Below are 26,508 nucleotides of genomic sequence, written 5' to 3'. Positions count from 1 at the left end.
GAGTCCAATTTGCTCCTTAATGGCTCAAGAAGTTTGCAGAGCGGCCTCTGGAAAGATGTCAGTTCAACTCTGATTTATACCTTTGTTATCAGGTGAAGTACAGGCAGATCCTGGTGCAGAATGACATTACACATTTTTTTTATTTGTGTGTCCCTTTTAGAATACGTATGTGGGCCTAAATGCCCAGTGGCCACCTCCCCTCTATGCCCTTCCCTTGAACACAGGGGTTCAAAAATGCACAAAAAGGGGACTTTGTTCACAAATGAAGAAGTGAATAATAGCTTGGAATAACAAAGTACAACACAACAGGACAGATAACAGACACCTCTGCCCACAGAGCCCACCTAAACATTAATATGCTCTTGCTACTCTGTTACTCCTGGTCTCCCTGATCATTTTCCAACATTTTGCTCTCCTTCCTCTCCCTTCACAACTGAGCCCTTGTCACCAGCTGCCCCCTGACTCCTGTGAGGGTGAATGCCTGCTACTGCTTACTGCTTTGCTTTTACCATTTAACATATAATTCATACTTCACGTTTCAATGGATTAACATCTGATTGAACGTGAAAACCTGACTCAAATATAGCACAGCATAAAAGTTTTAAACAAGAAAACTCATACCTGAGAGGACTTCACCATTGAATGGATCAGGTTGGTAGGAATGAAAGAACCAATCACCATGACACAGAGTGGCCATGGCCAGAAGTCCCAGGGCTAAGCATGCAAGGACATTCTGCAAGAGACAGAAGATGACAAATTCACCATCAACTTCAACTTTATTGTTATATGTACTTAGTACAATGAAAATCTTATTCTGTGAGTCTTCCAACAATAGGCAAAAATACACAACAATAAGCTAAGTGAAAAGGAACTGCAAAAACAAAAGAGAGTCCGTCATCGTCCAACCTGCTATATCCTAACACAAGGGTCTGCTGGAGCCAATCCCACCCAGCACAGGGTGCAAGGCAGGAACAAATCCCAGGCAGAGTGTCAGCCCACACACACAGGCCAATTTAAGACCACCAATGCACCTAACCTGCATGTCTTTGGACTGTGGGAGTAAACCAGAGCACCCGGAGGAAACCCACGCAGACACAGGGAGATCATGCAAACTCCACGCAGGGAGGACCTGGGAAGTGAACCCGGGTCTCCTAACTGCGAGGCAGCAGCGCTACCACTGCACCACCATCAAGAGAGTGCATGTGCAAATAAATAAATGATTCAATGTAAGCTCTGCAGGTATATATGGTCTCAAGATTAACTGTAACTGTAACAGTTCCAAAACTCTCAATAGAGGGGGAAATCCCATCAAAAAACCTGAATAGTAACATAGAAGGCCACATAGAATTTATACAATATGAAAAGATTTTTTTTTTCAGACAAGGATGCTCTGAACAAAACACACGTTCATTGGAGTACAAAATGGCAAAAAGAAGTTGCCTGAACCACAAAGCAGTCAGCAATACAGAATATTGAGATATACTCAAAAATGCAATAAGCACAGAAAATCACAAAGCAAAAAACTCACCACTCTCAAGCACATTCAAGTTAACCACAAGGGACTACAAGTTGTCCTCGACTATACAGATCTCAGGGAAGTCCCTTGCAGTACAAGCAGGTGTCCCAACCCTACTGGGGAACCACCCACAAAACACAAGGAATGTAATCAAGGCATACATATATAGACAAAATCAAAGCCCAAGAAAAATACAAATAAATAGAAACAAAATAATAAAAGATCAACAAGACATAAAACATGGATTCGAACCCAAGCCAAGGGAGGACCCCAGGCTGAAACAGAACCACATGACAGTAGTGAACAACGCAGCTGAAAGTGGAATACAGTAAGTCTCATTGTGAAGTATAATGACATACTGAAAAGGGATGATGAACAGAAACAGTTTATTCTTTGAGTGGTCACAAACCATCGAAAACATTTTCCAGTTTCTTCAAAGACTAAGAAAGTCTAACAAAGTGCTAATGTTGTAGACCTACAGGTGTGGAATAGTTATATGCTGTTAGTTCAGATGACATAAAACCTTCTAAATGAAGTGACCTCTAAATGTTTATTGTCATGTTAAAACACATGTTGTCTGTATGATAAAGAATAAAGCTAAACTGGTGTAGAACTTGAATCTGTTAGTTTTTGGAACATCCTTATGTATATATATATATATATATATATGTGTGTGTTACCGCCAAAACCAAAAATTGGCCAAAGCAGGAAATGGCGAATGTTGCTGTAAATTGACTGGCCAATGAAATGGCATGGGGCAATCGGCCAAAGTCGGAAGAAAAAAGGCATGAGCAGCGATTTCTTTCGCACTTAGTAGTGCAATTGCATCAAGTGTAGCCTTGGCGGCTCTTGTTCAGAAAGCAGACACCACTTGGTTGTTTCACAATAATTAAGATTAGGTATATAAGTAGGTTTCACATTTCTGTTATCATTTTAGCCCTAAAATAGTGACTTAACATCATGGACCTATTTTATTGACCTTAAGATTAGTGTTTGGGCTAGGGGAAGGCTGTCTCAAGTGGTGTCTGCTTTCTGAACAAGACCCGCCTTGAGCAGTTTCTCGTGCAGAATGGAAAACTCACTTCTGAATCTGCATCTGAAATTTTTAAGTATCTTCGCACCTTGAGCGGACAGTCTTACATCAGCGCATCAAATTTTGACCAGGGAGTTCTCGTCACTTCACGATATGGCCAGCCAAAGTAGCATATACACTGGTCATTTCTAGTAATTCGGACTTTGGCTACACCTCTTGGCCAAAATGCAAAATGGCCAGCCAATTCGGGAACTGGCCAAACTTTGGGTTTTGGCCATAACATATATATATTGTATATTGTCACACATGCAATTGGGAGATTGGAGGCAGCTAGAGGCCCTGAATAATAGTAGTACAACACCAGACCAGGGGATGGCGAGCTGCACTAACTCTCTCTCTCAATCCTCTGCAGACCATCCACAGAAAATCCTTTTAGGTTCCGGCGCCATTGATGACATCACTTCTGGTGCCAGCGCCATTGAAGACGTCACTTCTGGGTCTGGCACTACTGATGATGTCACTTCCAGTTCATATGACATCACTTCTGGTCCTGGTCTTGATGACGTCTCTTCCTGTACTGGCCTTTAAAGCCGCCATTTTGCCTGCATACCATCAGTTTTGTTTTGAACATTGTACCATTCACAACTCATGAAATTTTCCCATTTTGCAGCCAGTGGTATTATATTGGTGGTTGCCCCAAACCTTTGATGTTTCCTGTATTTTATTGTGACTATATATATATCTATACTAATAAAAGGCAAAGCCCTCACTCACTCACTCACTCACTCACTCACTCACTCACTCACTCACTCACTCACTCATCACTAATTCTCCAACTTCCCATGTAGGTAGAAAGCTGAAATTTGGCAGGCTTATTCCTTACAGCCTACTTACAAAAGTTAAGCAGGTTTCATTTCGAAATTCTACACGTAACGGTCATAACGGTCGATAACGGTCAACAACGTCCACCATGTTGAACTTTCTTATTTATGGCCCCATCTTCACGAAATTTGGTAGGCTGTTTCCCTGAGCTAACCGAAACCGATATACATACTTATTTGGATGGTATGACGCCACTGTCGGCCGCCATATTGAACTTTCCAACGTCACTAATTCTCCAACTTCCCGTGTTGGTAGAAGGCTGAAATTTGGCAGGCTCATTCCTTACAGCTTACTTAAAAAAGTTAAGCAGGTTTCATTTCGAAATTCTACGCATAGCGGTCATAACGGTCAACAAAGTCTGCCATGTTGAACTTTCTTATTCATGGCTCCATCTTCATAAAATTTGGTAGGTGGCTTCCCTGCGCTAACCGAAACCAATGTACGTACTTATTTTGGTGGTATGACGCCACTGTCAGCCGCCATATTGAACTTTCCAACGTCACTAATTCTCCAACTTCCCGTGTAGGTAGAAGGCTGAAATTTGGTACTTATTTCGGTGGTATGATGCCACTGTCGGCCACCATATTGAATTTTTTAACGGTCTTTGTTACTTATGGGCCCATCTTCAAGAAATTTGGTACACAGGTTCCCAACGTTAACTGAATCCTACTTACGTACTGTACATATATACGCCCATAGCTTGCAGCTCAGCTCAGTCACCACTGATTATGACAGCAGCAATCCAAGCTGTGAGATTTGAAACAAGATTACTGTTCACATGGCCAACTGTACGTTGCATTCTCAAGAGTAAGCTCAGCGCACAGCTTGGTCATATTACAACCAGAGGGCCGAACTCACAATGTGGTATACAAAGAGATCCTTAACAAATAATTATTGGTATATTTTCCCTCAGTTTAAGAAGGTTTAATTTTCTTCTTAATAAAATTTTAAGGCAGTACTTCGCTGCTGTGAAGCGCTGGTATTTTGCTAGTATATATATATATGTGTGTGTATGTGGACAAATGTGTTGGGCCCCTTACAGTTCATTGAATAAGTATGATCTAAGAAAAGTGATTACATGAACGCAGTTGTCCCATGTGCCATGTAGACCCGCATGCCTCTTGATACGTCATTGAGTAAAGCAAAGCAAGTGTGACAAGACATCAAGTATTGCTTATTTTACAAACTAGCTTTTCTTTAATTAGTATCACACATGTCTCTGATTGTGCAATCAGTCATTCAGCCGATTTAAATGGAGAAAAGTAGTCACTCTGCTCTTTTTTATCATTGTGTGAACATGGACTAGATAAAGAAAAGAGTTCTCTGAGGAGATCAGAAAGAAAATGATAGACAAGAATGTTAAAGGCAAAGGCTATCAGACCATCACCATGCAGCTTGATGTTCCTGTGAAAACAACTGAAAATATTATTAAGATGTTTAAAGTCAACGGCACTGTAGCCAACCTCCCTGGATGTGGCTGCAGTTGGAAAAATGACCCCAGAATTGGCAGAAGGATTGTGAGAATGGAGCTGGGGAATAATGTGGCAGATGGGATTTCTTCTGACCCTGAGGAACGGAATGAGGTGAGGCCTGGGACACATATGAGTGATCAAAAGGGATGAAACAGCTGGGAACAAAGTAGCATTGCAGAAGAACTAATCTGAAGAAGCTAATGGTTCTCTTTAAGGCACTCACCACCAGTCCTGTGTAAAGTGTTGACTTCACTCTTTCTTCTCCTCACACCCCTGGGTGGACACAATTTAACTACTGCAGTAGGACAAAAGAAATGAACTCGGTCATAATATCGGACCTGTGCTGCTTATGCCTCTTCCATTTGACTTTTAAGGAGGGGCCGAATTTTACCAAATCTATATATTCTAATATGTTTGTAGAGGGAAGAGCCTCTTCTTCTCATCCTTCTTTTAAAATGTCCAATATGCCCCGGGGTTGTCATCCATACAATAATTCAAAAGGTGAGAACCCCGTTGAGGCTTGTGGGACTTCCCGATATGCAAAAAGGGCAAGGAGGACGAGCTGATCCCAGTTCCTTCCATCCTCGTTGACCACCTTACGAAGCATTTGTTTGAGAGTCTGATTGAATCTCTCTACCAGACCGTCAGTTTGAGGATGATACACCGCAGTCTTTAGATGTTTTATTTTAAGTAACTTGGCTGTTTCCTTGAATATCTCCGAGGTAAAAGGCGTCCCTTGGTCTTTCAGGACTTCCTTAGAGATGCTGACTCATGCAAGGACCCCTACCAATTCCCGTGCGATGGCTTTAGAAGTAGCTGAGCGCAACGGAACAGCTTTGGGGTATTTGGTAGCATAATCCACGAGGACTAAAATATACTTATGTCCTCGGGCTGAGGGTTCTAGGGGTCTGATTAAATTGACCACAATTCTTTGGAATGGGACATCAATTAGGGGAATGGGAACGAGAGGAGCACGGTCCTTCCTAGGAATTTGTTGCAATTGACACTCCGGACAGGAAGTGCTAAAGCACTGATTCCTGGTCATTAAAAGTGAAGCTTAATTCACTCCAAAGTTTGTTCGGTGCCCAGATGGCCTCCTTGGAGGTGGGCGTGCGGCAGCTTACAGACAAGCCACTGGAAGGTCCATGGGATTAGCAGTAGCTTGTGCTCCTTTCCCTCATGTTCTGCTACACGATACAGAAGGTCGTTTTCTAACACAAAGTAAGGACCCTGCGGCATGGGCTGATGAGTGTGCTGCCCATTGACAAGGACCACTGCATTTTTTGCAAACTTAAGGGAGTCGTCATTTCACTGCTCCCTTTAAAAAGAAGCCAGTGTCTCTCTAAATTGGTACTGTAAGACAGAGAGAGGATTAGGGCTGACTTCAAGGGGCTGTAGTTTCCTCCCGTTCCGTCTCAGCGTTGTTTGATGACGTATCGGCTTGCGATACGCCACATCACTCAGGGAGGCTGCTTCATCTCTCTGTGCCAGCTGGTTACACGACGTGGAGGCAACTTGAGACAGTTCATCTCCGTCTATAATTAGGCCAAATTCGACTTAGGAGTGATATGTGCCCAACCGCTTTTAATATCAGACCAGTCCCGCCCCAGTATCACCGGGAGTGGTGGATTTGGGTGGACTGCTATGGTTAATTTCTTTACCGATGATGATACAGGTAGCTGACCTGTACCAGTGGATTTCTTCGTGGATGCAGGTTAGACTGGTCTTAACTTATAACTACTGTCGTGGTAGCACAGACCCGTGGGTAACAATGGAAATGTTGCTGCTGAAATCGAACAAGGCTTTAGTCTTAAATCCGTTTACAATCACCCCTCCTGTATGTGTGACCGTCAACAGATTTGTCAGAGCACTCCAGCCTCCTCTCTCTCCCTCCTTGCATCCCTCCTAATTCCCGAGTATGCAGTGCGTCTGTGAATCTGGGTCTTAGGAACAGGCTCCAGCTTGTGAGGGAGAGGCAGAGATTTTGGGATGTACTCCCTCTGGAGTCTGCAAAGGAGCCGTTCTGCCCTCGTAGCTGGTGAGGCTGTCCTGGCCATTTCTATGAGCTTTGTCAACTTGTCCATATTTTTAAATGTTCCCCAGACCAGCTGGGTGAAATTTTTTGAGAGGCTAGCAAGCAACAGGAAGCAGGCTACCTGCTCCACAATATGTCGGGCGGTGTTGTGAAAGGACTTTAACCACTGCCCTACTTCATTCTATAGAACCCCCTCCTGTGACTGGGTTGAGCGCTCAGGGTCGAAATGCCAGTCCTCTCTGAGAGCATAATAAGTCCCCTTCGCTTCCCCCATAGGGAGCAGCCCAATCCTGTGTGCCCCTCCCAAACACTCCCCGTGTTTTTTAGTTTGTCCAGTTATGTGTTCTTGGAGCAGAGCCTGTACCTGGTCTCTCCGAACCCCGGGACAAAGCACCCACCCGGAAACTCGGCCTTGGTATTTTTCCACCTGGTTATGTTTCAGGTCCTGTCCCTATCTCCTCTGGGACCTCATTATCCTGCCAACTATGCCACTGTCACAAACTCACACAAGAGCCATAGCAAGGTTTGGGACAGGCACCCGTATATTGTTTTCCTGGCTGAGACACAGGATGCTGGGGCTGTTGATGATGTTTAATCTTTTATTTTAGCACATTTCTATGACTTCGGAATAAAAAGGGGAACTCTGTAAGTGAACTTGAACATGTAAATGGGGCTTTTTAAGACAACAGATTTCTACCTTCACCCGGTAACTCACCTCATCTTGGTTTTTTGTGTGCATGTAAATGCATTCATTGGGAATTTCAAAGAGGATTAAAAGTCACATCATTTCGTTAGAGAACAGACAGAAAGCTCCAGAGTGGCCTCTGATTAGATTACAAGCTTGACATGTATTTAAAAACTAGAGGAAGCAAAAGCCAGCTGCCATAGAGTGTACCCTGCTTCAGGACTGCCCACATCGGCTTTCAGTCTTTGTTCAATTTTTAAGCTTGCTGAAGGAAGAATCCAGAGTTTTTAAGATAAGACCAATGTTTGGCAAATAATGACGTGTTGCATGTTGGTTTTACATGCTGTGGCATATGGCCCGCCATTCATCCCAGCCAATACCCCCAGGCCACCACATGGAGCCCTTCCTACAGCATGAAGGTGCCCCGAATTCCAGCGGGGCATCATGGACAATGGAGTTTTACATCACAGCCCTGCTGGATACCATGGGGGCCTCCAGGGGACGCTGCAGGGAGGAACAACAATTATTTTCCCTACAACCCGGAAGTGCGTCCTAGTCACATGGACAGAGGAAATGACGTGCTTCCGGGTTCAAGAAGAGGAGTTTTTATTTGACCCGGCAGTGTTACCAGTCACATGGACAGAGAGAGAAACACTTCCGGGTCATGGACTATGAAGACCTGTAGGAAATCCCAGACGGACGAGCTGAGTTGGGAGGAAGGGTGGCAACACGTCTGGGAGAGTGAAGGATTTGTATTATTGATTATTGGAGTTATTGTTTAATGAGTATTGTGAAGTGTAGGGTGCTTTGTGCACATTATTGTGTTAATAAAACCAATTATTGGACTTTTATCTGGTGTCTGGCATCTGGTCTGAGGGTTCAAGGGGATGACAGTGCCCCCTATCTGTCACAATGCAAAGAAAGACTTTCACTGTACATGTGATAACATATGGAGCTTAAGTTTCACCAGGCTCTTCAATATTCTGATCTGATTAGTTTAATTACTTACAATTAATTGATTATTTTTCTAATCCATTCTTTCCAATGGAGGGCTGCAAGCTATATTAATTTGCATAGTTTTGCTTTTGTTTTTACCTAAAACCCACAGTGCTGGTTTACAAGTACAAATTCAATTCAGATGTCAAATTCATTCCTTTAGCTGGCAGCTCAGGAAGGTCTGTGATGGACGGCTTGTGATCACATAGTGGGATCAGAACAGTTGGGTTTTTGTTCATAGATGTTTCATCTTGCCCTTTATCTCCCACTAGGCTTTCCTCTTTTCTTAAGTTTGTTTCTGCTTTGTTAAGTGAACTGTTCTGGCTACGAGGCCTGGGTGTAGAAGCATCCTTCAAGTTAATGTTAATGGTAAATTTATCTTAGTTTGCTTAGTTTTGAAATTGAATGTAATATTGATGTTTTATCATGTAAGATCCTATACTGACCATATTTTCCCCTTTCACATTCTTTATTGTGTAGACCTTAATAAAATGTCTGAAATCCCATACCCTAACTCAGGAACTTTAGGGCTCCCCCCGCCCCCTTCCATTCTACATCTGTAACCTCAGGCAATTACAGAGTAAAGAAACATGCAGGAGTTAAGTTCCACATTTAAATATGTTTTATTGATAGAAGGTCCAAAATTATTAAGGAAGCAGAATTCTGTGTGAATATTGGTAAACCATACCTTTTCAGCCTAAGTAGAGATGCATCTTGCATCCATAGGCAGCTCTCGGCTTATCTTTAGTGTAGCTTTCTTTGAAACCACACGGCCCTTTGAATAGAGTATCCAAACGGGCCACATACCTGTCTCAGTAAGGCTGCCGAGATACGCTGTTTTCATCATGGTCTTTTCTTCAAGGCCAGATGGTGAAGGAGAGAGGGGGAAAGGCAAGGTGACCAACGTTATAACATTCATACCACAAAACACAAACCACAAACCAATGGTGTGTTGTAGTAGAGAATGGCTTCCGATTCAAAACCAATCATAACCAGCCATACTTTAGACCAACAGAATTAATGTTCCAGTGCCTTTCTGTCCAGTTACCAATGAAAGCGCTCGGGTTCAACTCATCCCCTAATTGCTTTGTTTAGTCAGTTTATGGCCTTCCTATACTGGATGGCTTTTAGGCTCATGTAAGTCCAAGCACAATCACTCTTGCCAAGCTGGTCTGATGCTCCATCCTCCTCACCATAAATTTCACAACTTGAGTCAGTCCTAATGCCTGGGGTTGGTTAGGTAAACATCAAAGCACCACTGCTGTCCTCAAAGAAGTAAAACATTCCCCGTGAACCACTAATATTACATTTGACTTGTTTAGTTTACGCCATACAGTATTCATCAACTTACATGCTAAAAATCAGTCCACCACAATAGATAACATAACATAGATCAAGGGTCCTCAATCACAGTCCTGGAGGGCCACAGTGGCTGCAGGTTTTTCTTCTAACCCTGTTGCTTAATTAGAAAACAATTCTTGCAAATTGTTTAATTTCATGGCTTGTTAGTGCCAGGTAATTCTCATATCCTAGATTTTCTTCCCTTTTCTAAGGATATCATCCAAATGATTTGAAGGCTAAAATGGATGAGTAATTCTCAGTCCTTCACTTTTTTCTGTTCACTTTCCTTCCAAGTATTTAATTAAACCCAATAGTGCATGATAAATACACACAGGTGTAAATGCTAACAAACTAAATGGAGAAATGGTGGTCTCCTTTGTCATTTGCATGTTATTGCTAATTATGAGTAATTAAAAGCCAAGACTACAGCTGTTTAAGACTAAAATAAGCAATAAGGGTTCAAAATCTTAACAAGTGAGACAACTAAAGTGAAGCAGATGTGTTACTTTAGCAATAAGTGACTTTTATTAAGCAATTGGGTTGGAGCAAAAACCTGCAGCCACTCCGGCCCTCCAGGACCGTGATTGAGGACCCCTGAGTCATAGATAATGGAAGATTCAGTTTAAACCCTCGAAGTTAAAGATCAGTGTATGTTCATAAGGTTAACTCTGTATGTTCATAAGGTTAGCTCTGTGTAGCAGTAGATTAGCCATTAGATTGAAGTTAGACAGCTAGAAAGAAACAAGAACTTTTAGATTGGCATTAAGGGCATATCATTTTATAACTGGTATGTTTGTTATGTTTGTTAGGTACGTAGATGCAGTGAAAGAGATAATATTTAGACCCTATGTTTATAACCTAGACACTTAATTCTTAAGCAGAATATCATAAGTCTCCCTTTTTCCCCTTTTTTATGTGTATTACCAACTTTTTCCCTTATGTTCTCTGTGAATTGTTTGTTTTGAACTTCTCTAAAATCTTAAAATAGAAGACACTTGGACTGTGGAGTTTTCATTTATTTTATTTATTTACGGCAAGTCATACTAGGGCTGGAAATCTTGTCTGGTAGCTGCATTTGAACTATTTTAAACTACTTGGAAACCCTCTACAAATGCAACTACAAAAGATTTAAAATGGAAGGCTGCAAGTTCACATTTCTGCTAAGTGTACAATCTCATGTAACCACCTTCTGCCACATGCATGTCACTATACAGCATGATGAATGATGCATGTAAGCCACAAACCTTCAAAAACACACCTTATTATAAATGTTTGATTCCTCCAGGGCTATTGAGGTAGCACTAGATACAAGGCAGGATCCACCCTTGGGTGAGGTGCTAGCTCATTACAGGGCGCAGTTATACAAGTTCTATCACTCACACATTTAGAAATGCCAGTCTACTTAATAATCGAGTCTTTAGGAGTACCCGGAGTTAAAAGGCACTGATACAGGAATTGAACCCATGTTCCTTGACTATGAGGTAGCAGCTACAATCTCTGTACCATCTCTAGATAAAGATTCATTTCTGCATCTTAAGGGTCCATCCACCCATCCATCCATCCTCTTACGCTTATCCGAGATCAGGTCGTGGGGGCAGCAGCTTGAGCAGAGATGCCCAGACTTCCCTCTCCCCAGCCACTTCAACATAGTCCCTCCAGCATGTCCTGGGTCCTCCCGGTTAGACGTGCCCAGAACACCTCACCAGGGAGGCGTCCAGGAATCATCCTGATCAGATGCCCGAGGCACCTCATCTGACTCCTCTCGATGCGGAGGAGCAGCGGCTCTACTCTGAGCTCCTCCCGGATGACCGAGCTTCTCACTCTATTTTTAAGGGAAAGCCCAGACACCCTGCGGAGGAAACTCATTTCAGCCGCTTGTATTCGCGATCTCGTTCTTCCAGTCACTACCCACAGCTCATGACCATAGATGAGGGTAGGAACATACGTAGATCAACCAGTAAATTGAGAGCCTTGCCTTTCAGCTCAGCTCCTTTTTCACTACGACAGACCGAAGCAGAGCCTGCCTATTGATCTCCTGCTCCATTCTTCCCTCACCTGTGAAAAAGACCCCGAGATACTTGAACTCCTCCACTTGGGTCAGGATCTCGCTCCAAACCCTGAGAGGGCATTCCACCCTTTTCTGGCTGAGGACCATGGTTTTGGATTTGGAGGTGCTGATTCCCATCCCAGCTGCTTCACACTCGGCTGTGAACCAATCCAGAGAGAGCTGAAGATCAGAGCCTGATGAAGCAAACAGGACAACATCATCTGCAAGAAGCAGTGACCCAATCCTGAGCCCACCAAAATGCCCCCCCTCAACGCCCTGGCTTCATAAAAGTTATGAACAGAATCGGAGACAAGGGGCAGCCCTGGCGGAGTCCAACTTATCTTAAGGGTTTGTGTTGAATTTCTGATATTGCCACGTTAACTGTATTAAAGTTAATGGTGTTTTATAAAAGTTTAATTTTAAAACTCAGCATAAGTCACTAAATCAATATATTTTCCGTAACACTGCTCCTATTAAACACCAGCAAAATGACAAACCAGGCTTTAAATTTTTGAATGTGAATCAAAGACGTCTTTAGATGAGAATATTCATGAATTTTTTAATTCAAAATCAGCCTCAATGGTGGGAAGTTGTAATGCAGCAACTTTTAGCCCAGCAGCTTCCCAGCTGTTTAATGTAAAACTGTTTTCTAAAAGTGTCCATCAATGGGAGTTTGTTGTGGTGTGAAATTATGTATATAAACAGATAAATATTTTGTACGTCTTTATTTGTACGCCAAACAAAGCAAATGTAATTTTGGTGCTTTATTTCATTGATGTGCTTTCATTTCTAACCAACCCACCGAGTTTGTAGGACTGATTTTAATTCAGAAGACATTCTGTACCATGACACCCTATTGGCTGTAGGATTTGAACAGAGAATGTATAAATTAAAGGGAGCTTTATTCCTCCCTTTCTCTCTAACCATTACCATAAAAAGGACAACACACTGAAGAGCACAGCTCAGCAGCCATATTGATTCAGGCATGCGGCCTGATCTGGCCCACAGAGCCCACCTAAACATTAATATGCTCTTGCTACTCTGTTACTCCTGGTCTCCCTGATCATTTTCCAACATTTTGCTCTCCTTCCTCTCCCTTCACAACTGAGCCCTTGTCACCAGCTGCCCCCTGACTCCTGTGAGGGTGAATGCCTGCTACTGCTTACTGCTTTGCTTTTACCATTTAACATATAATTCATACTTCACGTTTCAATGGATTAACATCTGATTGAAGCGTGAAAACCTGACTCAAATATAGCACAGCATAAAAGTTTTAAACAAGAAAACTCATACCTGAGAGGACTTCACCATTGAATGGATCAGGTTGGTAGGAATGAAAGAACCAATCACCATGACACAGAGTGGCCATGGCCAGAAGTCCCAGGGCTAAGCATGCAAGGACATTCTGCAAGAGACAGAAGATGACAAATTCACCATCAACTTCAACTTTATTGTTATATGTACTTAGTACAATGAAAATCTTATTCTGTGAGTCTTCCAACAATAGGCAAAAATACACAACAATAAGCTAAGTGAAAAGGAACGCAAAAACAAAGAGAGTCCGTCATCGTCCAACCTGCTATATCCTAACACAAGGGTCTGCTGGAGCCAATCCCACCCAGCACAGGGTGCAAGGCAGGAACAAATCCCAGGCAGAGTGTCAGCCCACACACACAGGCCAATTTAAGACCACCAATGCACCTAACCTGCATGTCTTTGGACTGTGGGAGTAAACCAGAGCACCCGGAGGAAACCCACGCAGACACAGGGAGATCATGCAAACTCCACGGGGAGGACCTGGGAAGTGAACCCGGGTCTCCTAACTGCGAGGCAGCAGCGCTACCACTGCACCACCATCAAGAGAGTGCATGTGCAAATAAATAAATGATTCAATGTAAGCTCTGCAGGTATATATGGTCTCAAGATTAACTGTAACTGTAACAGTTCCAAAACTCTCAATAGAGGGGGAAATCCCATCAAAAAACCTGAATAGTAACATAGAAGGCCACATAGAATTTATACAATATGAAAAGATTTTTTTTTTCAGACAAGGATGCTCTGAACAAAACACACGTTCATTGGAGTACAAAATGGCAAAAAGAAGTTGCCTGAACCACAAAGCAGTCAGCAATACAGAATATTGAGATATACTCAAAAATGCAATAAGCACAGAAAATCACAAAGCAAAAAACTCACCACTCTCAAGCACATTCAAGTTAACCACAAGGGACTACAAGTTGTCCTCGACTATACAGATCTCAGGGAAGTCCCTTGCAGTACAAGCAGGTGTCCCAACCCTACTGGGGAACCACCCACAAAACACAAGGAATGTAATCAAGGCATACATATATAGACAAAATCAAAGCCCAAGAAAAATACAAATAAATAGAAACAAAATAATAAAAGATCAACAAGACATAAAACATGGATTCGAACCCAAGCCAAGGGAGGACCCCAGGCTGAAACAGAACCACATGACAGTAGTGAACAACGCAGCTGAAAGTGGAATACAGTAAGTCTCATTGTGAAGTATAATGACATACTGAAAAGGGATGATGAACAGAAACAGTTTATTCTTTGAGTGGTCACAAACCATCGAAAACATTTTCCAGTTTCTTCAAAGACTAAGAAAGTCTAACAAAGTGCTAATGTTGTAGACCTACAGGTGTGGAATAGTTATATGCTGTTAGTTCAGATGACATAAAACCTTCTAAATGAAGTGACCTCTAAATGTTTATTGTCATGTTAAAACACATGTTGTCTGTATGATAAAGAATAAAGCTAAACTGGTGTAGAACTTGAATCTGTTAGTTTTTGGAACATCCTTATGTATATATATATATATATATATATGTGTGTGTTACCGCCAAAACCAAAAATTGGCCAAAGCAGGAAATGGCGAATGTTGCTGTAAATTGACTGGCCAATGAAATGGCATGGGGCAATCGGCCAAAGTCGGAAGAAAAAAGGCATGAGCAGCGATTTCTTTCGCACTTAGTAGTGCAATTGCATCAAGTGTAGCCTTGGCGGCTCTTGTTCAGAAAGCAGACACCACTTGGTTGTTTCACAATAATTAAGATTAGGTATATAAGTAGGTTTCACATTTCTGTTATCATTTTAGCCCTAAAATAGTGACTTAACATCATGGACCTATTTTATTGACCTTAAGATTAGTGTTTGGGCTAGGGAAGGCTGTCTCAAGTGGTGTCTGCTTTCTGAACAAGACCCGTGAGCAGTTTCTCGTGCAGAATGGAAAACTCACTTCTGAATCTGCATCTGAAATTTTTAAGTATCTTCGCACCTTGAGCGGACAGTCTTACATCAGCGCATCAAATTTTGACCAGGGAGTTCTCGTCACTTCACGATATGGCCAGCCAAAGTAGCATATACACTGGTCATTTCTAGTAATTCGGACTTTGGCTACACCTCTTGGCCAAAATGCAAAATGGCCAGCCAATTCGGGAACTGGCCAAACTTTGGGTTTTGGCCATAACATATATATATTGTATATTGTCACACATGCAATTGGGAGATTGGAGGCAGCTAGAGGCCCTGAATAATAGTAGTACAACACCAGACCAGGGGATGGCGAGCTGCACTAACTCTCTCTCTCAATCCTCTGCAGACCATCCACAGAAAATCCTTTTAGGTTCGGCCATTGATGACATCACTTCTGGTGCCAGCGCCATTGAAGACGTCACTTCTGGGTCTGGCACTACTGATGATGTCACTTCCAGTTCATATGACATCACTTCTGGTCCTGGTCTTGATGACGTCTCTTCCTGTACTGGCCTTTAAAGCCGCCATTTTGCCTGCATACCATCAGTTTTGTTTTGAACATTGTACCATTCACAACTCATGAAATTTTCCCATTTTGCAGCCAGTGGTATTATATTGGTGGTTGCCCCAAACCTTTGATGTTTCCTGTATTTTATTGTGACTATATATATATCTATACTAATAAAGGCAAAGCCCTCACTCACTCACTCACTCACTCACTCACTCACTCACTCACTCACTCACTCACTCATCACTAATTCTCCAACTTCCCATGTAGGTAGAAAGCTGAAATTTGGCAGGCTTATTCCTTACAGCCTACTTACAAAAGTTAAGCAGGTTTCATTTCGAAATTCTACACGTAACGGTCATAACGGTCGATAACGGTCAACAACGTCCACCATGTTGAACTTTCTTATTTATGGCCCCATCTTCACGAAATTTGGTAGGCTGTTTCCTGAGCTAACGAAACCGATATACATACTTATTTGGATGGTATGACGCCACTGTCGGCCGCCATATTGAACTTTCCAACGTCACTAATTCTCCAACTTCCCGTGTTGGTAGAAGGCTGAAATTTGGCAGGCTCATTCCTTACAGCTTACTTAAAAAAGTTAAGCAGGTTTCATTTCGAAATTCTACGCATAGCGGTCATAACGGTCAACAAAGTCTGCCATGTTGAACTTTCTTATTCATGGCTCCATCTTCATAAAATTTGGTAGGTGGCTTCCCTGCGCTAACCGAAACCAATGTACGTACTTATTTTGGTGGTATGACGCCACTGTCAGCCGCCATATTGAACTTTCCAACGTCACTAATTCTCCAACTTCCCGTGTAGGTAGAAGGCTGAAATTTGGTACTTATTTCGGTGGTATGATGCCACTGTCGGCCACCATATTGAATTTTTTAACGGTCTTTGTTACTTATGGGCCCATCTTCAAGAAATTTGGTACACAGGTTCCCAACGTTAACTGAATCCTACTTACGTACTGTACATATATACGCCCATAGCTTGCAGCTCAGCTCAGTCACCACTGATTATGACAGCAGCAATCCAAGCTGTGAGATTTGAAACAAGATTACTGTTCACATGGCCAACTGTACGTTGCATTCTCAAGAGTAAGCTCAGCGCACAGCTTGGTCATATTACAACCAGAGGGCCGAACTCACAATGTGGTATACAAAGAGATCCTTAACAAATAATTATTGGTATATTTTCCCTCAGTTTAAGAAGGTTTAATTTTCTTCTTAATAAAAATTTTAAGGCAGTACTTCGCTGCTGTGAAGCGCTGGTATTTTGCTAGTATATATATATATGTGTGTGTATGTGGACAAATGTGTTGGGCCCCTTACAGTTCATTGAATAAGTATGATCTAAGAAAAGTGATTACATGAACGCAGTTGTCCCATGTGCCATGTAGACCCGCATGCCTCTTGATACGTCATTGAGTAAAGCAAAGCAAGTGTGACAAGACATCAAGTATTGCTTATTTTACAAACTAGCTTTTCTTTAATTAGTATCACACATGTCTCTAATTCTGCAGTCAGTCGCTTAGCCTATTTAAATGGAGAAAAAGTAGTCACTCTTCTCTTTTATCATTGTGTGAACATGGACTAGATAAAGAAAAGAGTTCTCTGAGGAGATCAGAAAGAAAATGATAGACAAGAATGTTAAAGGCAAAGGCTATCAGACCATCACCATGCAGCTTGATGTTCCTGTGAAAACAACTGAAAATATTATTAAGATGTTTAAAGTCAAGCGGCACTGTAGCCAACCTCCCTGGATGTGGCTGCAGTTGGAAAAATGACCCCAGAATTGGCAGAAGGATTGTGAGAATGGAGCTGGGGAATAATGTGGCAGATGGGATTTCTTCTGACCCTGAGGAACGGAATGAGGTGAGGCCTGGGACACATATGAGTGATCAAAAGGGATGAAACAGCTGGGAACAAAGTAGCATTGCAGAAGAACTAATCTGAAGAAGCTAATGGTTCTCTTTAAGGCACTCACCACCAGTCCTGTGTAAAGTGTTGACTTCACTCTTTCTTCTCCTCACACCCCTGGGTGGACACAATTTAACTACTGCAGTAGGACAAAAGAAATGAACTCGGTCATAATATCGGACCTGTGCTGCTTATGCCTCTTCCATTTGACTTTTAAGGAGGGGCCGAATTTTACCAAATCTATATATTCTAATATGTTTGTAGAGGGAAGAGCCTCTTCTTCTCATCCTTCTTTTAAAATGTCCAATATGCCCCGGGGTTGTCATCCATACAATAATTCAAAAGGTGAGAACCCCGTTGAGGCTTGTGGGACTTCCCGATATGCAAAAAGGGCAAGGAGGACGAGCTGATCCCAGTTCCTTCCATCCTCGTTGACCACCTTACGAAGCATTTGTTTGAGAGTCTGATTGAATCTCTCTACCAGACCGTCAGTTTGAGGATGATACACCGCAGTCTTTAGATGTTTTATTTTAAGTAACTTGGCTGTTTCCTTGAATATCTCCGAGGTAAAAGGCGTCCCTTGGTCTTTCAGGACTTCCTTAGAGATGCTGACTCATGCAAGGACCCTACCAATTCCGTCGCGATGGCTTTAGAAGTAGCTGGCTTAGCGGAACACTTTGGGGTATTTGGTAGCATAATCCACGAGGACTAAAATATACTTATGTCCTCGGGCTGAGGGTTCTAGGGGTCTGATTAAATTGACCACAATTCTTTGGAATGGGACATCAATTAGGGGAATGGGAACGAGAGGAGCACGGTCCTTCCTAGGAATTTGTTGCAATTGACACTCCGGACAGGAAGTGCTAAAGCACTGATTCCTGGTCATTAAAAGTGAAGCTTAATTCACTCCAAAGTTTGTTCGGTGCCCAGATGGCCTCCTTGGAGGTGGGCGTGGACAGCTACAGACAAGCCACTGGAAGGTCCATGGGATTAGCAGTAGCTTGTGCTCCTTTCCCTCATGTTCTGCTACACGATACAGAAGGTCGTTTTCTAACACAAAGTAAGGACCCTGCGGCATGGGCTGATGAGTGTGCTGCCCATTGACAAGGACCACTGCATTTTTTGCAAACTTAAGGGAGTCGTCATTTCACTGCTCCCTTTAAAAAGAAGCCAGTGTCTCTCTAAATTGGTACTGTAAGACAGAGAGAGGATTAGGGCTGACTTCAAGGGGCTGTAGTTTCCTCCCGTTCCGTCTCAGCGTTGTTTGATGACGTATCGCTTGCGATACGCCACATCACTCAGGGAGGCTGCTTCATCTCTCTGTGCCAGCTGGTTACACGACGTGGAGGCAACTTGAGACAGTTCATCTCCGTCTATAATTAGGCCAAATTCGACTTAGGAGTGATATGTGCCCAACCGCTTTTAATATCAGACCAGTCCCGCCCCAGTATCACCGGGAGTGGTGGATTTGGGTGGACTGCTATGGTTAATTTCTTTACCGATGATGATACAGGTAGCTGACCTGTACCAGTGGATTTCTTCGTGGATGCAGGTTAGACTGGTCTTAACTTATAACTACTGTCGTGGTAGCACAGACCCGTGGGTAACAATGGAAATGTTGCTGCTGAAATCGAACAAGGCTTTAGTCTTAAATCCGTTTACAATCACCCCTCCTGTATGTGTGACCGTCAACAGATTTGTCAGAGCACTCCAGCCTCCTCTCTCTCCCTCCTTGCATCCCTCCTAATTCCCGAGTATGCAGTGCGTCTGTGAATCTGGGTCTTAGGAACAGGCTCCAGCTTGTGAGGGAGAGGCAGAGATTTTGGGATGTACTCCCTCTGGAGTCTGCAAAGGAGCCGTTCTGCCCTCGTAGCTGGTGAGGCTGTCCTGGCCATTTCTATGAGCTTTGTCAACTTGTCCATATTTTTAAATGTTCCCCAGACCAGCTGGGTGAAATTTTTTGAGAGGCTAGCAAGCAACAGGAAGCAGGCTACCTGCTCCACAATATGTCGGGCGGTGTTGTGAAAGGACTTTAACCACTGCCCTACTTCATTCTATAGAACCCCCTCCTGTGACTGGGTTGAGCGCTCAGGGTCGAAATGCCAGTCCTCTCTGAGAGAGCATAATAAGTCCCCTTCGCTTCCCCCATAGGGAGCAGCCCAATCCTGTGTGCCCCTCCCAAACACTCCCCGTGTTTTTTAGTTTGTCCAGTTATGTGTTCTTGGAGCAGAGCCTGTACCTGGTCTCTCCGAACCCCGGGACAAAGCACCCACCCGGAAACTCGGCCTTGGTATTTTTCCACCTGGTTATGTTTCAGGTCCTGTCCCTATCTCCTCTGGGACCTCATTATCCTGCCAACTATGCCACTGTCACAAACTCACACAAGAGCCATAGCAAGGTTTGGGACAGGCACCCGTATATTGTTTTCCTGGCTGAGACACAGGATGCTGGGGCTGTTGATGATGTTTAATCTTTTATTTTAGCACATTTCTATGACTTCGGAATAAAAAGGGGAACTCTGTAAGTGAACTTGAACATGTAAATGGGGCTTTTTAAGACAACAGATTTCTACCTTCACCCGGTAACTCACCTCATCTTGGTTTTTTGTGTGCATGTAAATGCATTCATTGGGAATTTCAAAGAGGATTAAAAGTCACATCATTTCGTTAGAGAACAGACAGAAAGCTCCAGAGTGGCCTCTGATTAGATTACAAGCTTGACATGTATTTAAAAACTAGAGGAAGCAAAAGCCAGCTGCCATAGAGTGTACCCTGCTTCAGGACTGCCCACATCGGCTTTCAGTCTTTGTTCAATTTTTAAGCTTGCTGAAGGAAGAATCCAGAGTTTTTAAGATAAGACCAATGTTTGGCAAATAATGACGTGTTGCATGTTGGTTTTACATGCTGTGGCATATGGCCCGCCATTCATCCCAGCCAATACCCCCAGGCCACCACATGGAGCCCTTCCTACAGCATGAAGGTGCCCCGAATTCCAGCGGGGCATCATGGACAATGGAGTTTTACATCACAGCCCTGCTGGATACCATGGGGGCCTCCAGGGGACGCTGCAGGGAGGAACAACAATTATTTTCCCTACAACCCGGAAGTGCGTCCTAGTCACATGGACAGAGGAAATGACGTGCTTCCGGGTTCAAGAAGAGGAGTTTTTATTTGACCCGGCAGTGTTACCAGTCACATGGACAGAGAGAAACACTTCCGGGTCATGGACTATGAAGACCTGTAGGAAATCCCAGACGGACGAGCTGAGTTGGGAGGAAGGGTGGCAACACGTCTGGGAGAGTGAAGGATTTGTATTATTGATTATTGGAGTTATTGTTTAATGAGTATTGTGAAGTGTAGGGTGCTTTGTGCACATTATTGTGTTAATAAAACCAATTATTGGACTTTTATCTGGTGTCTGGCATCTGGTCTGAGGGTTCAAGGGGATGACAGTGCCCCCTATCTGTCACAATGCAAAGAAAGACTTTCACTGTACATGTGATAACATATGGAGCTTAAGTTTCACCAGGCTCTTCAATATTCTGATCTGATTAGTTTAATTACTTACAATTAATTGATTATTTTTCTAATCCATTCTTTCCAATGGAGGGCTGCAAGCTATATTAATTTGCATAGTTTTGCTTTTGTTTTTACCTAAAACCCACAGTGCTGGTTTACAAGTACAAATTCAATTCAGATGTCAAATTCATTCCTTTAGCTGGCAGCTCAGGAAGGTCTGTGATGGACGGCTTGTGATCACATAGTGGGATCAGAACAGTTGGGTTTTTGTTCATAGATGTTTCATCTTGCCCTTTATCTCCCACTAGGCTTTCCTCTTTTCTTAAGTTTGTTTCTGCTTTGTTAAGTGAACTGTTCTGGCTACGAGGCCTGGGTGTAGAAGCATCCTTCAAGTTAATGTTAATGGTAAATTTATCTTAGTTTGCTTAGTTTTGAAATTGAATGTAATATTGATGTTTTATCATGTAAGATCCTATACTGACCATATTTTCCCCTTTCACATTCTTTATTGTGTAGACCTTAATAAAATGTCTGAAATCCCATACCCTAACTCAGGAACTTTAGGGCTCCCCCCGCCCCCTTCCATTCTACATCTGTAACCTCAGGCAATTACAGAGTAAAGAAACATGCAGGAGTTAAGTTCCACATTTAAATATGTTTTATTGATAGAAGGTCCAAAATTATTAAGGAAGCAGAATTCTGTGTGAATATTGGTAAACCATACCTTTTCAGCCTAAGTAGAGATGCATCTTGCATCCATAGGCAGCTCTCGGCTTATCTTTAGTGTAGCTTGCTTTGAAACCACACGGCCTTTGAATAGAGTATCAAAACGGGCCACATACCTGTCTCAGTAAGGCTGCCGAGATACGCTGTTTTCATCATGGTCTTTTCTTCAAGGCCAGATGGTGAAGGAGAGAGGGGGAAAGGCAAGGTGACCAACGTTATAACATTCATACCACAAAACACAAACCACAAACCAATGGTGTGTTGTAGTAGAGAATGGCTTCCGATTCAAAACCAATCATAACCAGCCATACTTTAGACCAACAGAATTAATGTTCCAGTGCCTTTCTGTCCAGTTACCAATGAAAGCGCTCGGGTTCAACTCATCCCCTAATTGCTTTGTTTAGTCAGTTTATGGCCTTCCTATACTGGATGGCTTTTAGGCTCATGTAAGTCCAAGCACAATCACTCTTGCCAAGCTGGTCTGATGCTCCATCCTCCTCACCATAAATTTCACAACTTGAGTCAGTCCTAATGCCTGGGGTTGGTTAGGTAAACATCAAAGCACCACTGCTGTCCTCAAAGAAGTAAAACATTCCCCGTGAACCACTAATATTACATTTGACTTGTTTAGTTTACGCCATACAGTATTCATCAACTTACATGCTAAAAATCAGTCCACCACAATAGATAACATAACATAGATCAAGGGTCCTCAATCACAGTCCTGGAGGGCCACAGTGGCTGCAGGTTTTTCTTCTAACCCTGTTGCTTAATTAGAAAACAATTCTTGCAAATTGTTTAATTTCATGGCTTGTTAGTGCCAGGTAATTCTCATATCCTAGATTTTCTTCCCTTTTCTAAGGATATCATCCAAATGATTTGAAGGCTAAAATGGATGAGTAATTCTCAGTCCTTCACTTTTTTCTGTTCACTTTCCTTCCAAGTATTTAATTAAACCCAATAGTGCATGATAAATACACACAGGTGTAAATGCTAACAAACTAAATGGAGAAATGGTGGTCTCCTTTGTCATTTGCATGTTATTGCTAATTATGAGTAATTAAAAGCCAAGACTACAGCTGTTTAAGACTAAAATAAGCAATAAGGGTTCAAAATCTTAACAAGTGAGACAACTAAAGTGAAGCAGATGTGTTACTTTAGCAATAAGTGACTTTTATTAAGCAATTGGGTTGGAGCAAAAACCTGCAGCCACTCCGGCCCTCCAGGACCGTGATTGAGGACCCCTGAGTCATAGATAATGGAAGATTCAGTTTAAACCCTCGAAGTTAAAGATCAGTGTATGTTCATAAGGTTAACTCTGTATGTTCATAAGGTTAGCTCTGTGTAGCAGTAGATTAGCCATTAGATTGAAGTTAGACAGCTAGAAAGAAACAAGAACTTTTAGATTGGCATTAAGGGCATATCATTTTATAACTGGTATGTTTGTTATGTTTGTTAGGTACGTAGATGCAGTGAAAGAGATAATATTTAGACCCTATGTTTATAACCTAGACACTTAATTCTTAAGCAGAATATCATAAGTCTCCCTTTTTCCCCTTTTTTATGTGTATTACCAACTTTTTCCCTTATGTTCTCTGTGAATTGTTTGTTTTGAACTTCTCTAAAATCTTAAAATAGAAGACACTTGGACTGTGGAGTTTTTCATTTATTTTATTTATTTACGGCAAGTCATACTAGGGCTGGAAATCTTGTCTGGTAGCTGCATTTGAACTATTTTAAACTACTTGGAAACCCTCTACAAATGCAACTACAAAAGATTTAAAATGGAAGGCTGCAAGTTCACATTTCTGCTAAGTGTACAATCTCATGTAACCACCTTCTGCCACATGCATGTCACTATACAGCATGATGAATGATGCATGTAAGCCACAAACCTTCAAAAACACACCTTATTATAAATGTTTGATTCCTCCAGGGCTATTGAGGTAGCACTAGATACAAGGCAGGATCCACCCTTGGGTGAGGTGCTAGCTCATTACAGGGCGCAGTTATACAAGTTCTATCACTCACACATTTAGAAATGCCAGTCTACTTAATAATCGAGTCTTTAGGAGTACCCGGAGTTAAAAGGCACTGATACAGGAATTGAACCCATGTTCCTTGACTATGAGGTAGCAGCTACAATCTCTGTACCATCTCTAGATAAAGATTCATTTCTGCATCTTAAGGGTCCATCCACCCATCCATCCATCCTCTTACGCTTATCCGAGATCAGGTCGTGGGGGCAGCAGCTTGAGCAGAGATGCCCAGACTTCCCTCTCCCCAGCCACTTCAACATAGTCCCTCCAGCATGTCCTGGGTCCTCCCGGTTAGACGTGCCCAGAACACCTCACCAGGGAGGCGTCCAGGAATCATCCTGATCAGATGCCCGAGGCACCTCATCTGACTCCTCTCGATGCGGAGGAGCAGCGGCTCTACTCTGAGCTCCTCCCGGATGACCGAGCTTCTCACTCTATTTTTAAGGGAAAGCCCAGACACCCTGCGGAGGAAACTCATTTCAGCCGCTTGTATTCGCGATCTCGTTCTTCCAGTCACTACCCACAGCTCATGACCATAGATGAGGGTAGGAACATACGTAGATCAACCAGTAAATTGAGAGCCTTGCCTTTCAGCTCAGCTCCTTTTTCACTCACGACAGACCGAAGCAGAGCCTGCCTATTGATCTCCTGCTCCATTCTTCCCTCACCTGTGAAAAAGACCCCGAGATACTTGAACTCCTCCACTTGGGTCAGGATCTCGCTCCAAACCCTGAGAGGGCATTCCACCCTTTTCTGGCTGAGGACCATGGTTTTGGATTTGGAGGTGCTGTTCCCATCCCAGCTGCTTCACACTCGGCTGTGAACCAATCCAGAGAGAGCTGAAGATCAGAGCCTGATGAAGCAAACAGGACAACATCATCTGCAAGAAGCAGTGACCCAATCCTGAGCCCACCAAAATGCCCCCCCTCAACGCCCTGGCTTCATAAAAGTTATGAACAGAATCGGAGACAAGGGGCAGCCCTGGCGGAGTCCAACTTATCTTAAGGGTTTGTGTTGAATTTCTGATATTGCCACGTTAACTGTATTAAAGTTAATGGTGTTTTATAAAAGTTTAATTTTAAAACTCAGCATAAGTCACTAAATCAATATATTTTCCGTAACACTGCTCCTATTAAACACCAGCAAAATGACAAACCAGGCTTTAAATTTTTGAATGTGAATCAAAGACGTCTTTAGATGAGAATATTCATGAATTTTTTAATTCAAAATCAGCCTCAATGGTGGGAAGTTGTAATGCAGCAACTTTTAGCCCAGCAGCTTCCCAGCTGTTTAATGTAAAACTGTTTTCTAAAAGTGTCCATCAATGGGAGTTTGTTGTGGTGTGAAATTATGTATATAAACAGATAAATATTTTGTACGTCTTTATTTGTACGCCAAACAAAGCAAATGTAATTTTGGTGCTTTATTTCATTGATGTGCTTTCATTTCTAACCAACCCACCGAGTTTGTAGGACTGATTTTAATTCAGAAGACATTCTGTACCATGACACCCTATTGGCTGTAGGATTTGAACAGAGAATGTATAAATTAAAGGGAGCTTTATTCCTCCCTTTCTCTCTAACCATTACCATAAAAAGGACAACACACTGAAGAGCACAGCTCAGCAGCCATATTGATTCAGGCATGCGGCCTGATCTGAAGAAATATGACGACTTAACTAGAGACATTTAAATAACTAACAAGTCTGTGTGCCACCTGAAACTACATATCAGGATTTATCTGGTCGTATGGTTGTCAGTATCCTCATGTACTTTGCTTATTTTTATTATTTTATGAACATTATTAATAATACATTATTTACAGTTGTAACTTAACACCTGCTTGTCTTTTACTCTGTGTAATTGCCTGAGGTTATAGATGTTGAAGGGAAGGTGGGGAGAAGTTATAAAGTACAATACCTTATAAACACTGGGAAGTCTGTGAGATCTGAGGCATTCTGACAAAGGCTACACATTAAAGAATACAAAGAGGGGAAAGTCGAGTAATAGAGATCTCTACCAGGACAAAACAATTGGTGTAGTGGGCAGGATTTTGGAGTAACAATATTTTGCACCCTGTTTGCAAATACTGTTTTGATGTGTGTGTGTGTGAATGTATGTAAATGTTAGGATGGCCAGTGTATAAATGCGGTGAAAGTAAAGCATTGTTTGGTGGCTAAATGGAAAATAACCAAGTAAATTTTTTTGACATTTTATACGTGTCACGAGGACAGCTGCATGTTTGTTAGTGCTGGTGGAAGTAAGTCCCTAATTGGAGTACTGTGGAGGTGATAGGCTGTGCAAACATCACCCACAGGTACCTGAATGTATAGAATCTTAATGAGTCCTATACAAAGTATTAATGAATAACTGGCAGAGTAGGCATCATTCACAGTGCTTGTGTGGATTGGAAGTGTGTGTGTGTGTATGTTTGCTTACAGGGGAAAAAGTAAGCCAACCCATAACAAAATTGGCAAATTGTATTAGAGTAGCATTGTGGA

The 26,508-nt window shown here is 42.4% G+C and overlaps 2 long non-coding RNA genes across 2 annotated transcripts; both read right to left on the bottom strand.

Annotated features, from left to right (window-relative positions):
* Positions 1 to 625: 625 nt before the first annotated feature.
* On the bottom strand, positions 626 to 11,880 carry LOC120519994. The gene is made up of 3 exons (XR_005631731.1): positions 11,869 to 11,880; positions 11,464 to 11,468; positions 626 to 733 (listed from the first exon to the last, which is right to left on the bottom strand). It is a non-coding gene; the product is annotated as an uncharacterized LOC120519994 (long non-coding RNA).
* Positions 11,881 to 13,304: 1,424 nt separating this feature from the next.
* LOC120519993 lies at positions 13,305 to 24,540 on the bottom strand. The gene is made up of 3 exons (XR_005631730.1): positions 24,529 to 24,540; positions 24,124 to 24,128; positions 13,305 to 13,412 (listed from the first exon to the last, which is right to left on the bottom strand). It is a non-coding gene; the product is annotated as an uncharacterized LOC120519993 (long non-coding RNA).
* Between the last annotated feature and the right edge of the window lie 1,968 nt (positions 24,541 to 26,508).

This window comes from Polypterus senegalus, unplaced genomic scaffold, assembly GCF_016835505.1.
Source record: "Polypterus senegalus isolate Bchr_013 unplaced genomic scaffold, ASM1683550v1 scaffold_4820, whole genome shotgun sequence".
Lineage (NCBI taxonomy): Eukaryota > Metazoa > Chordata > Cladistia > Polypteriformes > Polypteridae > Polypterus > Polypterus senegalus.
The sequence above is the reverse complement of the archived record's forward strand: the minus strand, read 5'-3'. Positions and strand labels throughout refer to the sequence as shown.